Raw genomic sequence first — 17,260 nt, 5'->3', positions numbered from 1 at the left:
CTGTATTCATTGGGTCATTCAAATATAAATGAGTATTGTTGGAAATGCTACGATAACCCATATGTGGGCCATTTAACAACCCTGATACAGATAATTGTATATGTATAATTGTTTTTACAATTTTCTATAATAATAATAAAAATATTTTTTTTTACATTATCTATCCCTGTGCCTTTAACCACATAAGACCCGGACCATTATGCAGGTAAAGGACCTGGCCAGTTTTTGTGATTCGGCACTGCATCCCGCTCCCGCCTTAGGCCTCGTACACACAATAGGTTAACCAGAGGACAATGGTCTGATGGACCGTTTTCATCTGTCCAAACCGATCGTGTGTAGGCCCCATAGGTTATTTAACCTTAGGTTAAAAAAAAGCCAACTTGCTTTAAAATTAACCTATGGATAAAAATCCACGCATGCTCAGAATCAAGTCGACGCATGCTTGGAAGCATTGAACTTTGTTTTTTTCAGCACGTCGTTGTGTTTTACATCACCGCGTTCTGACACGATCGTTTTTTTAACTGATGGTGTGTAGGCACGACGGACCATCAGTCAGCTTCATAGGTTAACCTAGGACAACGGTCCTTTAGACCGTTGTCCTCTGGTTAACCTATCGTGTGTACGAGGCCTTATAGATTGAATGAGTTAGTGATTCGTTAAAAAAAGAAACCAGGGCTGCTTCAGCTGCAGTAGCAGCATTGTTCAATTGGGGGAAAAGCCACCAATGTATGTACACACGTCGGGAGGCATAAAAATACAAATGTAAATTTGGTAGAGCCAATCCGCCCTGGTAAATGTAAAGTGTCCAAAGAGATTCTAATATTCTTACACACAGTCAGTCCAAACCGATGAAAACGGACTGAAGGACCTTTTCATCGATCCAAACCGATCATGTGTGGGCCCCATCGGTCAGTTATCCTTTGGTCAAAAATTTTAGAACTTGCTTCTAGATTGAACCGATGGACGCCTAACCGATGGGTCAAAACCGATGGTTAGTATGCAAAAGCATCGGTTAAAAACCTGCGCATGCTCAGAATCAAATCTGGAAGCATTGAACTTCATTTTTCTCTGCACGTCTTGGTGTTTTATGTCACCACGTTGGACACGATCGTTTTTTTAACTGATGGTGTGTAGGCACATCAGACCATCAGTCAGCTTCATCGGTTAACCAATGAGAACGGTCCTTCGCACCGTTCTCATCGGATGGACTGATCGTGTGTACAGGGCCTGCGGGTGCCAGAGAAATGATGAGAGACGAGAATCTATCTCCTGAAACATTTGTTTAGGAATTGGACAATTGGACAGAATATATAAACATTTTGGCATAAAAAAATTTAAATTAAAAGATTACCTTTCATCATTAAGGGTAGCTTTTCCCAACTGATAGCACTAGCACTACTTTGAATGAAGCAATAGTGAAGCCAAAGTGAAGAAAATGACTAGTGATGTATGTAGACAATGGTAGTTGCACTATAATCTCTAAATACCTAAAAGAGTTTGTAATTTGTAGAGGGCAATCTGATGGAAGACTAAACAGAATGGTCGGGTCCACAGACTTTTAATGCGGAGAAGGTGGTCCCAAATTCTGTAATAAGCTGTTGCTGTCTATTTTATTGTATCTTTTCTGTAAATATTTTCTTGCACTTTTTTTTTCATTAAACAATATTTAAAAATTCTTAACCTGATTCTCTAAATGCTTTAAAACAGAATTTAAATAACCTATGCCCTCTTTGAAGAAAGCTACAGGATTTTAAAACTGTGTTTTATTCCTGTCTGGTGTAGCAGTGGATATTGTACCAGCAGGTTGAATGAAAAAAACTAACCAGATTCCCCTGGTTAAGGAAATGATCCCTTCTATTGTATTATTACAATGGGGAGGCTTTCCTGCCATCAGAATACACTTAACAGTTGACATGTGCATTTAGTTTGGAATAAAAATTCTGGAAGAATTTTTGTAAATTCAGATGTATCTGAATTTCCAAATCACAAACGGAACAAACTTAAATGAATCTGAAATAAATTATAAATAAACAACATTTATTTCATATTGAATTCAAAATCAAAATTAATGAATTTAAAAATGTAATTTGTAAACAAATTTGAAATGTAAACATATGGCTGACTACTGCTGATTTTCTTTTGAAAAATGGTGTGCAGGTGTACCTAAAAGAATTGATGATGTTTTGAAGCCAAAGGGTATTCAAATATTGACCTAATTTTGTATTTTTTTTCTGTTTGCTCATTTTGCATTTTTTAAATTGATAAAAATAAATATGAAAAGCATTCTTCTCTGCAACCACGGGTCAGTGTTGGTGGGGAAATCCCTCCCGCAAAGCTATTATGCTCAGCCGGTGGGGGGGGGGAGCCAACCCTACCCGGAGAACTCACAGTGATTATTGCTAGCAGCTTTAGCTGCTGGCAGTAATCGTGGGAACAATCCGATATGCTGCTTGTACCCAAGTTGATTGATGGATCGACTTGGGTGAAATCAACCATCCATCTATGCTTAACCAGTCAAGAATCAAACCATCTATGTCTGGCTTGTCTATACGTACAAATAGAGAACAGTACATCCATAGAACTTTTATGGTAAATGTAGGTAGAATGTGCAAGCAATGCAGGCGAGACAGTGTGACAATAATAATCAACAGTGTACATAGTAGGTACAACAAACTCTTAAGGCTCAAACTAGACCATCACCAACTAACCAGGGATGGTCAAAAAAATTATATTGGGTGCGCTTCTTCCAAGAGTGCAGTTCCTGCTCCATACTACCTCCTAGGATGACAGCAAAATGAAGACTAACATGTTGCTGCATGACTCTCATCACAAATATAAAAATTACATTGTGTCATACATATTGTCATATACATTATTTTTTACATTATTATAATCCCTATGATATTTACTTTGTGGTATAATAAGGCTTATCTATAAGTATTGTAAATATCTCCTAAATGTGCACGGACGATGTCACCGACACATGCGCTCTGAAAGAACAGCCACCCGTGTCGTTCTTTCGGAGTCCTGTGCCGTAAACAAACCCAGAAGGAAGACCAGGTGAAGATGGGAGTGCCTGCAGGGGTGACAGCACATCACTAGAAGGCTTCATTTTCAGGTAAGTTTAGCATAATGTGGTTTATACTAACACATTATGACATTAGCTTTCGGGCTAAAAAAAACACCCAGAGGTTTACTACCGCTTTGATAGTATCTTTGAACTGATGTGAATTGCAGGTTAGTAATAGTAACACAATTTTCATACAACGCATAAAGTTTCCGCCATAATTGTCCAATAGAATAATTTTGTGGTGTTTCATGAACATATATTACATATTCGGTTGGGCCCATAATGGAGGCCTTCATGTTGTGAAAACTTATTTTTACCTTATAAAATCACACATTTTTAAACAGCCTATTGAAAAACAGTATCTAACCAATTTTCAGATGTTCGAAATCAAATCAAATTAGATTCGAATAAGGATGGAAATTTTGAATCAAATTGAATGCAAAAAAATGAAACAAAACCAAAACAAATTACAAAAACAAATCATTCTAACATAAAAAATGTAATTACATTTTTAACTTAACAAATCCATCTGAAACAAAACAATTTTTTTTATTTACTTATCACTGCTTCTGGCTATAGCCTGTGGCTAAGTGTAAGGCCCCGTACACACGACCAGTTTCCTCGGCAGAATTCAGCTTCCGACCGAGTTTCTGGCTGAATTCTGCCGAGAAACCCGGCCGTGTGTACACTTTCGGCCGAGGAAGCCGACGAGGACCTCGGCGAGGAAATAGAGAACATGTTCTCTATTTCCTCGTTGTTCTATGGGAGAACTCGGCCCGCCGAGGTCCTCGGCGGCTCCAGGACTGAACTGGCCGAGGAACTCGATGTGTTTGGCACGTCGAGTTCCTCGGCCGTGTGTACGGGGCCTCAGTGTATATAATATAAGTGTAAATTTGTTGACAATAAAATACACAATTGCTATTATTTAATATGATAATGTTATTAAAGGGGTTGTAAAGGTTTGTCTTTTATTCTCTAAATTGGTTCCTTTAAGCTAGTGCATTGTTGGTTCACTTACCTTTTCCTTCGATTTCCCTTCTAAATGTTTTTTCCTTTGTTTGAATTTCTCACTTCCTGTTTCTCCTCAGTAAGCTTTCCACCATCATCCGAGCGGTGGAAAGTCATTTAGAACAGCTTACTGAACACCTTACTGAGGAGGAACAGGAAGTGAGAAATTCAGACAAAGAAAAAAACATTTAGAAGGGAAATTGAAGGAAAAGGTAAGTGAACCAAACAATGCACTAGCTTAAAGGAACCTATTTAGAAAATAAAAAACAAACCTTTACAACCCCTTTATAAATTATGATAATAAAGTGGACTTTGCAAATGTTCAGGGTGACCGTCATCATTTAAAAAAAAAAAATAACAAAAAAAAAAAATAACAATAATTACAATTGGACTGTATTACTAATGTTAACACTTGCAGACTATATTATATTCTTTTATGGGTATGCATTGAGCCAATTTTCTTTGGACCAGCTGTCTTACGAAGCCACCTATTGCTGGGTGCTTTAACTTGGATTCCCAGCAAACTGTGCAGTTAAAGTACTTTTTAATTTACAGTACATTTAAAAAGTCAATGTGGGTTATAGATCAATCAAGCAGTGAACACTGTGGCCCAGATTCATGTAGAACCGCGTATCTTTGTGCGGGCGTAACGTATCCTATTTACGTTACGCCTCTGCAACTTTGACAGGCAAGTTCCGTATTCTCAAACCAAAGCTGCGGCGGCGTAGCGTAATTAGGCCGGCGTAAGCACGCCTAATTCAAATGTGGTAGATGTGGGCGTGTGTTATGTAAATTTTATGTGACCCCACGTAAATGACGCTTTTTACGAACGGCGCATGCGCCGTCCGGGATAGTATCCCAGTGCGCATGCTCCAAATTAACCCGCAAGAAGCCAATGCTTTTGACGTGAATGTAAATGACGCCCAGCCCTATTCGTGAACGACTTACGTAAAACGACGTAAAATTTTCAAAATTCGACGCGGGAACGACGTCCATACTTAACATTGGTACGCCTCATGTACGCCTCATATAGCAGGGGTAACTTTACGACAGGAAAAGCCTAACGTAAACGGCGTATCTGTACTGCGTCGGCCGGGCGTACGTTCGTGAATTCGCGTATCTAGCTGATTTACATATTTCTAGGCGTAAATCAGCGTATACACCCCTAGCTGCCAGCGTAAATATGCAGTTAAGATCCGGCGGCGTAAGAGACTTACGCCGGTCGGATCTAATACAAATCTATGCGTAACTGATTCTAAGAATCAGGCACAAAGGGCCAGATTCACAAAAGGGATACGACGGCGTATCTCCTGATACGCCGTCGTATCTCTGTTTCTATCTATGCGACTGATTCATAGAATCAGTTACGCATAGATATCCATAAGATCCGACAGGTGTAATTGTTTTACACTGTCGGATCTTAGGATGCAGTACCGCGGCCGCCGCTGGGGGGAGTTTGCGTCGTAAACCAGCGTCGGGTATGCAAATTAGGAGTTACGGCGATCCACGACGGATTTTCGCCTTCGCTACGTCTCCGCTAGTCTAGTTTCCCGTCGCAAAGTTAGTCGTCGTTTTTGGTGCCCTAACTTTAGTCAGCAAACGTATTGCTGTCTAAAGTATGACCGTGGTTCCTGCGTCGAAATTTAAAAATGAACGTCGTTTGTGTAAGCCGTCCGGGAATACGGAATTACGCTACGCGCGTCGCCGTTCGAAAAAATGACGTCACTGTGCGTAAAGCACGACGGGAATTGCGAAACGGAGCATGCGCAGTAGGTCCGACGTGGGAGCGCGCCTAATTTAAATGGCACACGCCCATTTGAATTGGCCCGCATTGCGCCGGACGTATTTACCATACACCGCAGCAAGTTTCCAGGTAAGTGCTTAGTGGATCGGGCACTAAAACTGGAAACTTGCGGCGGTGTATCGTAAACGGGTTACGTTACACGGCCGCAAATGTATGTGAATCTGGCCCATAGATACGACAGCTGGGACTCAGAGTTACGACGGCGTATCTGGAGATACGCCGGCGTAACTCGTATGAGAATCCGGGCCTAGGTGTTTGTGCTTAAGTGAGGTCAGAAAGTATGCATTCACCAATGTTCAGACATTAGATACGTGGGCAGCAGGACATTCTTGGAAGAAATTATCCTTTTACCTTGTGAACCCATCGTTTACCCTAGCTGTAAAATGAGACTGCAGATTGCATACATTAACAAGCCACAAGATCTAGCACCCCTGATAATGTCTTTAACTGCTGATGTCTTGCTTTATTATCTAATGGATATAATAGATCAGTTGGATTCATTCTTTAACTACCAATGTGTGTAAATCAAGGATAATCAATAAGTAAGGATTTATTAGTTGTCATTGAAAATGAATATTTCTTATCCTCGGAAGTAATGAGATACACTGATACAGTCGTATAATTAATAAGAAAAACTGAACATAGTTTTATTATGACTTGGATATAATCCATATTTAAAGGATTGTTTGAACTTCTATCTGCAGTGAATATTAGTCCTGTCCAACACATTATAAACTCAGTTAATTTTGGTTATACCATTTTAATCCAGTTAATGTGGTTTTCCACTAAATTAAGAGGCTCTTAGGGGGCATTTTTTGGAGGTCAACTGCCTATTTGGCAAGGGCAGCTGGCCACATCTTTAGATTTCCCATACAGCTTTTTTGCAAGTAAAAAATAGTATTATAGGTCAAAGAAAAATATTATATCTGAATAAACTATTTTGAATTGGCCATGCACATTTTAACCTGATTGCTTATGTTTTGTCTTTTTAAAGCTGCTTACAATCTTAGGGCCAGATTCACGTAGAATCGCGGCGGCGTAACGTATCCTAGATACGTTACACCGCCGCAATTTTTCATCGCAAGTGCCTGATTCACCAAGCACTTGCGATGAAAACTACGCCGGCGGCCTCCGGCGCAAGGCGGGCCAATTTAAATGACCTACTGCGCATGCTCCGTTTCTTAACTCCCGCCGTGCTTTGCGCGCCGTGACGTCATTTTTTTGAACGGCGACGCGCGTAGCATACTTCCGTATTCCCGGACGGCTTACGCAAACGACGTTAAATTTTGAATTTCGACGCGGGAACGACGGCCATACTTTAGACAGCAATACGCTTGCTGACTAAAGTTAGGGCACCAAAAAAAATTGCATACCCGACGCTGGTTTACGACGCAAACTCCACCCAGCGGCGGCCGCGGTAATGCATCCTAAGATCCGACAGTGTAAAACAATTACACCTGTCGGATCTTAGGGATATCTATGCGTAACTGATTCTATGAATCAGTCGCATAGATAGAAACAGAGATACGACGGCGTATCAGGAGAAACGCCATCGTATCTCATTTGTGAATCTGGCCCTAATTGTACAATCTCTGTACAATCACCCTTAGAATTACCATGATTTAGTAGAGTGAAGGCGTACTTCATAATTCATGAATCTTTTAAATAGGGCCTCTTGCTACACAGCTGTTGGCAAATCTAAATTAGATTGTGATATTCACGGCTATCTTTACAGCCATGGCCAAAAGTTTTGAGAATGACACAAATATTTTCACAAAGCCTGCTGCCTCAGTTTGTATGATGGCAAATTGCATATACTGCAGAATGTTATGAAGAGTGATCAGATGAATTGCAATTAATCACAAAGTCTCTCTTTGCCATGAAAATTAACTTAATCCCCCAAAAATAAAATTTTCATTGCATTTCAGCCCATCCACATAAAGACCTGCTGGCAGGTCAGTGATTCTCTTGTTAACACAGGTGTCAGTGTTGATGAGGACAAGGCTGGAAATCACTCTGTAATGCTGATTGAGTTAGAATAACAGACTGAAGGTTTAAAAGGAAATGGTGGTGCTTGGAATCATTGTTCTGACTCTGTTAACTATTGTTACCTGCAAGGAATCACGTGCAGTCATCATTACTTTGCACAAAAAGTGATTCACAGGCAAGGATATTGCTGCTACTGAGATTACATCTAAATCAACCATTTATTGGATCATCAAGAACTTCAAGGAGAGAGGTTCAATGGTTGTGAAGAAGGCTTCAGGGAAAGCCTAGCAAGTACCAGGACTATCTCCTAAAGTTGATTCAGCTGTGGGATCGGGGCACTACCAGTGCAGAGCTTGCTCAGGAACGGTAGAAGGCAGGTGTGATGGCATCTGCACACACAGTGAAGCAAAGACTTTTGGAGGATGGCCTGGTGTCAAGAAGGGGAGCTAAGAAGCCACTGATATTCTGCCAAAAGTACAGGGAATAGACTGCTGAGGACTGGGGTAAAAAAAGTAATTTTCTATGATGAATCCTTTTTCCAATTGTTTTTTGGCATCTGTAAAGAACCTTGTCCAGAGAAGAAAAGGTGAGCGCTACCATCAGTCCTGTGTCATGCCAATAGTAAAGCATCCTGAGACTATTCATGTGTGTGGTTGCTTCTCAGCCATGGGAATGGGCTCACTCACAATTTTGCCTAAGAACACAGCCATGAATAAAGAATGATACAAAAACCACCTCTGAGAGCAACTTCCCCCAACCACCCAAGAACAGTTTAGTGACAAACAATGCCTTTTCTAGCATGATGCCATAAGGCAAAAGTGATAACTAAGTGGCCTGGGGAACAAAATATCAAAATGTTGGGTCCATGGCCAGGAAACTCCCCAGACCTTAGTCCCATTGAGAACTTGTGGTAAATCCTCAAGAGGCGGGTAGACAAAAAAAAACAACAACACTAATTCTGACAACAGTCAGGTTGTGGCCCAGAATTGACAACATGCCAGGGCGATTTTCAGAGGTCTTGAAAAAGAAGGGTCAATTCTGCAAATATTGACTCTTTGCATAAACTTAATGTAATTGTCAATAAAAGCCTTTGACACTTATGAAATGTTTGTAATTATACTTCATTATACCATAGTATCATCTGACAAAAATATTTAAAAACACTGAAGGAGCAGACCTTGTGAAAATTAATATTTGTGTCATTCTCAGAACTTTTGGCCAGGGCTGTAGATTGAAAGAGTGGGCTAAAAGGATAAAATCACCTTTATAAAAAACATAATGCACATATTTTTGAAAGGAAAAAAAAATGCATTTATACATTTTTTTGACAGGAGACTGCAAAGCATTGCACCCACTATTAATGGATCACCAGTGCAATGCCAGGCCTCTGCAAACTCTTATTCTGTATACTTCTGTACAGGCTTTCAGTTAGAGAGGGGGGAGGGGGCTCAGGGGAGGCTTAGCAACATTTTACATGTTACACCCTAAATATGGTAATAGCATGTTGCTAAAGGTTATCCCCCCCCAAAAAGAAGCGAAGAAAATTCCCAGCTCAACTCACCAACCAGCCTGCAAACAACCAAATTATCCTGTCTAACAGTTTGCATTAAAAACAGTGATTTAGTTTGCACACATTTGCAAATACATGCGTAAGCTGCAGAGCCACTTCATGCCACCCCAGTATTATCTGAAGTCCTAACTCTATACATTTTTGAGAGCTACCATTTTGGAAGCACATGAATGATAATGGATGGGCAGAGGGCAGAAAAGCCTGCACAGAGCCCCCCTTCTTAAAGGCACAGGGTCGTACTGGACCCCCAGCATATAGCACAATAACAGAAAAGGTGTCCAGTGCATCCCCTCACCAGCACCATAAGGAGCTTCTTTTTCTGCATGATTTCCTTAGTGAAGGAAAAACACATCAGTGTGCAAAGGAGAAAAACTAAGGCAAAAGTCCTCAACATAATCACCATGGTGTGAGTACACAGATACCAAACCAAAAGAAACAAACTAAAAAACAAAATGCAACACCTTATACACTATGAAAAAGTTTGAATCTGACTATGTACCAAATACAGCTGCAAACACTCTGGGGCAGATCCACAGAACAATTACGCCGGCGTATCTATTGATACGCCACGTAATTTCAAATTTTGCGCGTCGTATCTTTGTTTTGTATCTACAAAACAAGATACGACGGCATCTTGGATGGATCTGACAGGCGTTTGTCTTAGTACGCCGTCGGATCGTAGATGCATTTTTTCCCGCCGGCCGCTAGGTGGCGTTTCCGTCGAATTCTGCATCGAGTATGCAAATTAGATAGTTACGGCGATCCACGAAAGAACGTCCGGCCGGCGCATGTTTTTACGTCATTTGAGTTCGGCTTTTTCCGGCGTATAGTTAAAGCTACTGTTATGAGGCGTACTCAATGTTAAGTATGTCCGTCGTTCCCGCGTAGAAATTTGAAATGTTTACGTTGTTTGCGTAAGTCGTTCACAAATAGGGATTTGCGTAGAATGACGTCACCGTCGGAAGCATTGGCTTGTTCCGGGTTAATTTTGAGCATGCGCACTGGGATACCCCCACGGATGGCGCATGCACAGTTAAAAACTTAACTTACGGCGCAAATTCTTTGAGGATTAAAAAAAAAAAATACGTTGCGGTGTAGTGTATCTTAGACACGCTGCGCCCGTCGTATTATTGCGCGCAGGTACGTGGATCTGCCCCACTGTGTTCACATGTGTGACCAATAAATCATAATATACTGAACAGTGCCGCACAGTATAACTTATACTGAAAACAAATAAATCCATCCTTCAGGAGCCCCCAATGTAGGTGTATGGGAAAACTGTTCCTGGGAGACCTCTTTCAAGCGACCTGTCCCTGGGAAACAAGCATTTCTGTTATTGCCTCCACGTGTGCAAATAGGTTAACGTTACCATCTTGTTTTAGTGGCTGTCAAAGGAATTGGGAGATCCCAAAGGATGGAGATGGATTGAAGCATACCCATAGGAGTGAAGGTGAACAGCATTCCTGGTATAGCAAACCTGTCTTACAGGAAAATTATTATTACGTCAAACTAAAAGGTGAGAGCATTGGCACATTGGTGATGGGTTGTGCATAATTAAAGAGATGCATACACATATTCATTGAGAAGATACAATAATTTTAGCCTAAGTGGATAAAAAATGTATAAAAGACATAGGCCCGGATTCAGATACAATAGTGTATCTATCGGCGGGCATAACGTATCTCAGATACGTTACGCCGCCGTAAATTAGGGCACGAGTTCCATATTCAGAAAGAACTTGCGCCCTAAGTTAAGGCGGCGTAACGTATGTGGTCTGGCGTAAGCCCGCAGAATTCTAATGTGGATGATGTGGGCGTGTTTTATTTTAATTAATTGTGACCCCACGTATTTGACGGTTTTTACGAACAGCGCATGCGCCGTCCGTGAAAGAATCCCTGTGCGCATGCTCGAAATTACGCCGCAAATCGCCAATGCTTTCAACGTGAATGTAAATTACGCACAGCCCTATTCGCAAACGACTTACGCAAACGTAATCGACGGAAAATTTGGCGCTGGCCCGACGTCCATACTTAACATAGGATACGCCTCATATAGCAGGGGTAAATTTACGCCGGAAAAAGCCTAACGTAAACAAAGTAAAAAAATGCGCCGGGCGGACGTACGTTTCTGAATCGGCGTATCTACCTAATTTGCATATTCCTTGCGTTAATCTATGGAAGGGTCACCTAGCAGCCAGCGTAAATATGCAGAAAACTATGGTTTGATCTAATTTTTATCGTTGTACATAGTATAAATTATACTGCGCGTCACTGTTGAATATATTATGATTTAGTGTACATAGAGTGCTGTGGTGCAATAGAGAGGAGTCCTTGAGGGTGGGAGGTCATGTCTTTGTTCTCTCTAAAGGGCAGATGAATTAGATGTTATGATGTAGTCTGTGTGCATATTCCCACAACCTGTAGAAATATGGAACCACTTGCTGTACCTCCCAGGGAAGTGGAGTAGAAGAAGGGGGGTGAGAGTCACTCAATTCATATACGATCACACATGCCCTTGCGCAACATACACAATTTTTTGTTAAATCTAAAGCAACTTGTAATCAGATTGTAACAAGTGTTTTTCATTTAGACTGGACAAATCCATCACTGAGATTGAGAGCAAATGAAAGATTTGACCACCCTAATTTGCTGTTGGACTGTTGAAACCCATGGCTTCTTTTATTTGGATTTGGTTAATATGTGGCACAGGTGCCATAAAATGACTATTCCTTTTAGCATTGAATGGAGAACAATTAGTATAAAGTCACTCAGAAGTTTTCCAATGTTTTCCTAAAATTATTTGAGTGATCTGCTGTTTCCCATTCTAGGAAACAATGGATATTTTCTGTCTAATAAACCTATACATTACTCAGTAATTCTGAATAAACAAAGTAATAAGCATGTGGAGGGGTAAAGCTCATTGAAAGGAAGCAAGTAGTGGTGGCATCACTTGTTCTTTTATGCATTGGAGGACTTAGTTATTGCCTGATATCCACATCAATCATACAGTGCCTTGAAAAACTATTCATACCCCTTGAAATTTTGCACATTTTGTCATGTTACAACCAAAAAACTTGGAAAATTTCAAGGGGTATGAATATGTTTTTAAGGCACTGTATGTTTATAATGGAAGTACTATGGTTATTTTGATTTCAGCATTGTTTGTTCATTAATTTTTGTTGACGTAAGCTAGTATAACAAATACAACAGCTGTAGAGAGTGCTTGAAATGGACATGTTTAACAATGATATTTATATGAGCTTGAACTAATTCAGTGAATTTTAGGAATTCATTTTTGCACAGTACCTTTATCTGAAGAGGTCCCAACCTTTGTGTTTCTCACTTTTGCTTGACGGCTTGACCTGCGTGTAAATAGGGAGAAAATTGTAAATAAAAGTAACTGTTACTTTTGTGATCAACTGTTAAAATACCTAAGCCTCCTCCCAAATGTTACCATATTTGTTTAGGTGGTATGTGGGAAAAGACATAAATTAACTCTGGACAAAAGGTCTACATGGCAAATAAATGACTTCATAATTCACCACTTTTCAAAAAAAAATTGCATTGACCATCTATTTTCAGGTCATAAAATATGCTTAACAAAAGCTCAGTATACAGTATGTATACAGGAAAGGTCTACAAAAGAATCTTTGGATGTTATTGTGGGAGGTGTGTAGGTTATATACAGTATACCTATCCTAATCTTTTCTCATTCATAATTGGTTAGCTGTCCCTGACGAGTCGCTCTTATCCATTCACTCATAGCTCTTTGGCCATCCAAAACTCCCATGACACCCAGGTCAATTCTGACATTTCTCTCATACATGTAAAATAAAATAAAAATTGGGAAGAAAATTACTTAGAACCCCAAAACATTGGGTGAGTGTTTCAATTATTTATGTCATGTGGTATTTACGCAGTATTTTTTAAAATGCAAATTTTTGGGAAAAAATACATTTTAATTAATTTTAACGAACACAAGAACAATATAATACTCAATTTTGTAAAATATAAAAGACGATGTCATGCCACGTAAATAGGTACCAAACATGTGTAACTCTGAACTGGTAAACTGAAAAGGCATTTTAAGAGTCGCCAATGGATAATTTAATGTACTGTAGTTTGTTGCCATTCCACATGCGTGTGTAATTTTAAAGTGTCATATGTTTGGTATCTATTTACTTAAATTCTATCACTGAAAAACAAAACAAAAAAAACCCCATAAAATTCAGAGTGAAGGGAACTAAAGGAACATTGTGTAATCACAAGTAACCATGAATAAAGGGGTTGTTAGGCCTGAAACCACCTTGTTCTCGCCCAAACAACTGTAATACAGCCAACTGAAAGGTGACCAAATACATTCAACTAGAATCTTTAATAAAGGGAGAGGTTGGCCAGTTAAAAAGGGCGAGCAAATAAACACAAATTGGTGTATAACCAGCCATTATAGGCTGCTGTTCTGGCTGTGCATGTCTTTCACCCTCCAGGTCCTGGCATTTAGGTAAAATTAGCTGAACATGGATCTCAAAAGCAAGAGAACACACCAAACCTAGAGATGGGAGTGAAAGCAGAGCCAATCAAAGAGGACTTAAAAAACAAATAGCACCAACAAAATCCCTATTGTGTCTAAACTGTGAGGTGGATAAATGGATAGTTAATGCTAGGTAAATGCAGGTAATTATCTTAAGATCAGTCCATATCTATAAGAGAATGGAAAAGATTGTAATCATGAATATTCATAGACGTCATTCTTATATTTCCTAGAAGTTCATACTGTATATGGACCCCTAAGGAAGTTATCTGTAAAAAGATTCTCCATCAACTGACACAAAATATCCCCCACAGTACCAAAAACAACAGTCATGAGAAATAACTAAATAAGTCATAATATAAACACAATAAGAGAGTCAATCATGTATATATACAACTCACATATGCCTGAGTTACTTAATATGACATCCATGAAGTAACTGGCGAAGATTATGAAAAAATTGTCAGGGTGCCCCCCTGAAATTGGTTTGGACTGCAGAGAGTAGACAAGCAAACAGGAATCCAGCCTTCCCAAGTGCAAGGTTCTGTAAGATGTTGCATTGGCAGATCTGGCTAGGATTCCAGTTCAATTGGCTGAATGCCCACATTTTTCATAAACGATGATGAGTTTGATGGTAATTGGAGAATGTGCACATGGCCATTTTTGTGAGGCATTAGGGAAAACAGGTGTCTCCAGCGATATGATATACCAGCCTCCAAGAATGCATGGGTAAGAGGTCAAAGGGCCCTCCCCTTGGCCAGGGTCTGGCGGGAAAAAAACGGGAAGTTATCTGTGCACCGTCAAAGTCTAGAGGACCTATGTCCAAGGAGTAGCTCTGATTTGATGTTATAGAAGTACACCCTACAGCAGGGATATGCAATTAGCGGACCTCCAGCTGTTGCAGAACTACAAGTCCCATGAGGCATAGCAGAACTACAACTCCCATGGGTAAGAGGTCAAAGGGCCCTCCCCTTGGCCAGGGTCTGGCGGGAAAAAAACGGGAAGTTATCTGTGCACCGTCAAAGTCTAGAGGACCTATGTCCAAGGAGTAGCTCTGATTTGATCTTATAGAAGTACACCCTACAGCAGGGATATGCAATTAGCGGACCTCCAGCTGTTGCAGAACTACAAGTCCCATGAGGCATAGCAAGACTCTGACAGCCACAAGCATTACACCCAGAGGCAGAGGCATGATGGGACTGGTAGTTTTGAAACAGCTGGAGGTACGCTAATTGCATATCCCTGCCCTACAGAGTACATCCAGCAATTGCATCAAGTACGATTTAAAAAAGCCAGGGATGCAATTAACCCTGTCTATTTTAGTAGGGTCAATGCCTGGTTTTCCCAGTGAGTAATGAAGATCCCCTGGATCGAGGGCAATAAATCTCCCTGTCCTGTTACATCTGGGATTGCCCATAGGCAGAATTTATTACATGTGTGTATCAATATAGGACCACAATGCTTTTAACTAATAGTGCTGATCCATTAAGGCTGCACATACCTCAGAGTAGCCAGTTAGTACAGGTGGAACGATCTGCTCCACAGCCTCAATCATGTCATGGAAGCCCTGTAAGCTAGAGCAAAGTTTCTCTGTGTCCCTCTAATGACTGTCCTCCATTAGGGGTAACATGGATTCAAGAGCTTTAGTAGGTAGGAGGTTGAAGTATTTTTCCATAGAAAGAGGCTCATTCCAGTCACTCCCTGAGTCCTAGCCCTCCTAAATATGTTGTGGATGGGAGCCCACTGCAGCTGTGACTGGAACGGTGAGGTAAACAAGCCTTGTGGCTGCTGCAGCTGGGTGCCATGTTACCCAGCTGCAGCAGATCAGCTGGAACAGTGTCCCTGGCTTTTTTCTTAGTGGTCTTATTTTTATTATTTTTATTTTTAGTGGTCTTGTTGGTCTTTCTCATAATGAATCCAGCAAATATTATAGAGATGCTCTGGGGGGCTGAGAACAGGAGACAGAGTAGGAGCACTGAGGAGATTCGTCCTCACTCAGCCATTACTTACAGTGTCTGGAAGTAGCATAATTAATATTGTAGAATGTTGCTAGAGAACATTATTTTTTATGGGTAATGTTCCATTTCAAAGCATCACATCCAATATACATTAAGCAAAAGAGTTTTTAGAGACACTGTTTAATGTGCAGAAAGAGATAACAAACTAAATTGATTTAACACAATGTATTACCACAGATTAGTTAAAAACATACATAGACAACAACAAATAAAATTGATCTTGTCCATAAGTAAAATCCCTGACTGAGTAAAAGACACCGCTGTATACAGAGAGAGTAAAAGAGAGAGAGAACGAGATAGAGAGAGAGAGAGAGAGAGAGAGAGAGAGAGAGAGAGAGAGATGCAGTGCGCAGTATTTTGTTGACAATGGGTTCATTCACGATTCAGGCTTATTGGATTGGTAAACAGTAGTAGCTGGAATTATTCAGCCAGCCCTTTTAGATGTCAGGGATTTAGTAACTAAATGTACCCGTATGTCATTAAAGTGGCTTCGGGGAAACCAAAAGTCAAATACCATCCAATGAATTGAGATGAGCTCACAGCCTGTCATGCAAAATTGAGTCTCTACATCTCCATATAGTAAGTATATCTCTCTAACACTTGCAAGTGATGCAGTGGCCCAAAACTTCTATAATGCTCCGCCAGATAAATCACCAATATGATAGCACCAATTAGCCAGCCACAAATACTGGGTTGAAAATAACTTTATGTCTACTCCTTCTGTTTCAAGTAATATGTTTAAAATTCTAACAGGCCTCTGCTTCAAGAGAAATGATGATGATGCACAGAAACCCAAAGTAGGCAACTGCCCCTAAAATGGCTTCAGGAAAGTCAATACTGGCTCGATGCTCTGGGTTACTGCACGCTGGACATTATAATTTCTTTGTAATGTCTTTTTTTTTTAATAGGCACATAAGTCATACATCAGCCAATGTACGTTTTGATAGTCTTCAAACACAATTATTGATTGATTGATAACCCAATTTTCAAGTCATTAGCCTGCTTTGTGTGTGCTACGACTGAACTAGTTAAGGTCTGTCAGCTTAACTGGTGATTCGGAAAAGAGTACATTCCTCTCCATTACTAACGTTTGAAAGCAATAGAGCACCAGCCAGGAGGCCAAATTGCTTAATATATCTGCTTTGCTGGCCAATTTTATATCATCTCAGTCACTTAGAGACTAAGCAGTGGTGTGTCACAAAGTGCAGGCCCACATTAAGGAGTAGCTGCTACAGACAGTAATTTGTTGGATGAAAAAACTTGCTTGTCAA

The 17,260-nt window shown here is 40.3% G+C and overlaps 1 protein-coding gene across 1 annotated transcript in view; it reads right to left on the bottom strand.

The window, feature by feature from the left end:
• The window catches only part of CDH20 (cadherin 20), a 496,072-nt gene that overhangs the window by 333,041 nt on the left and 145,771 nt on the right, over nucleotides 1-17,260 (bottom strand). The window contains exon 2 of the mRNA XM_040353580.1: nucleotides 12,747-12,802. The gene's annotated coding sequence lies outside the window, so the exon portion shown is untranslated. The remainder of the gene's footprint in view (nucleotides 1-12,746; nucleotides 12,803-17,260) is intronic.

This window comes from Rana temporaria, chromosome 5 (genome assembly GCF_905171775.1).
Source record: "Rana temporaria chromosome 5, aRanTem1.1, whole genome shotgun sequence".
NCBI lineage: Eukaryota > Metazoa > Chordata > Amphibia > Anura > Ranidae > Rana > Rana temporaria.
Note: the sequence above shows the minus strand (reverse complement) of the source record. Positions and strands in the feature narration are given on the sequence as shown.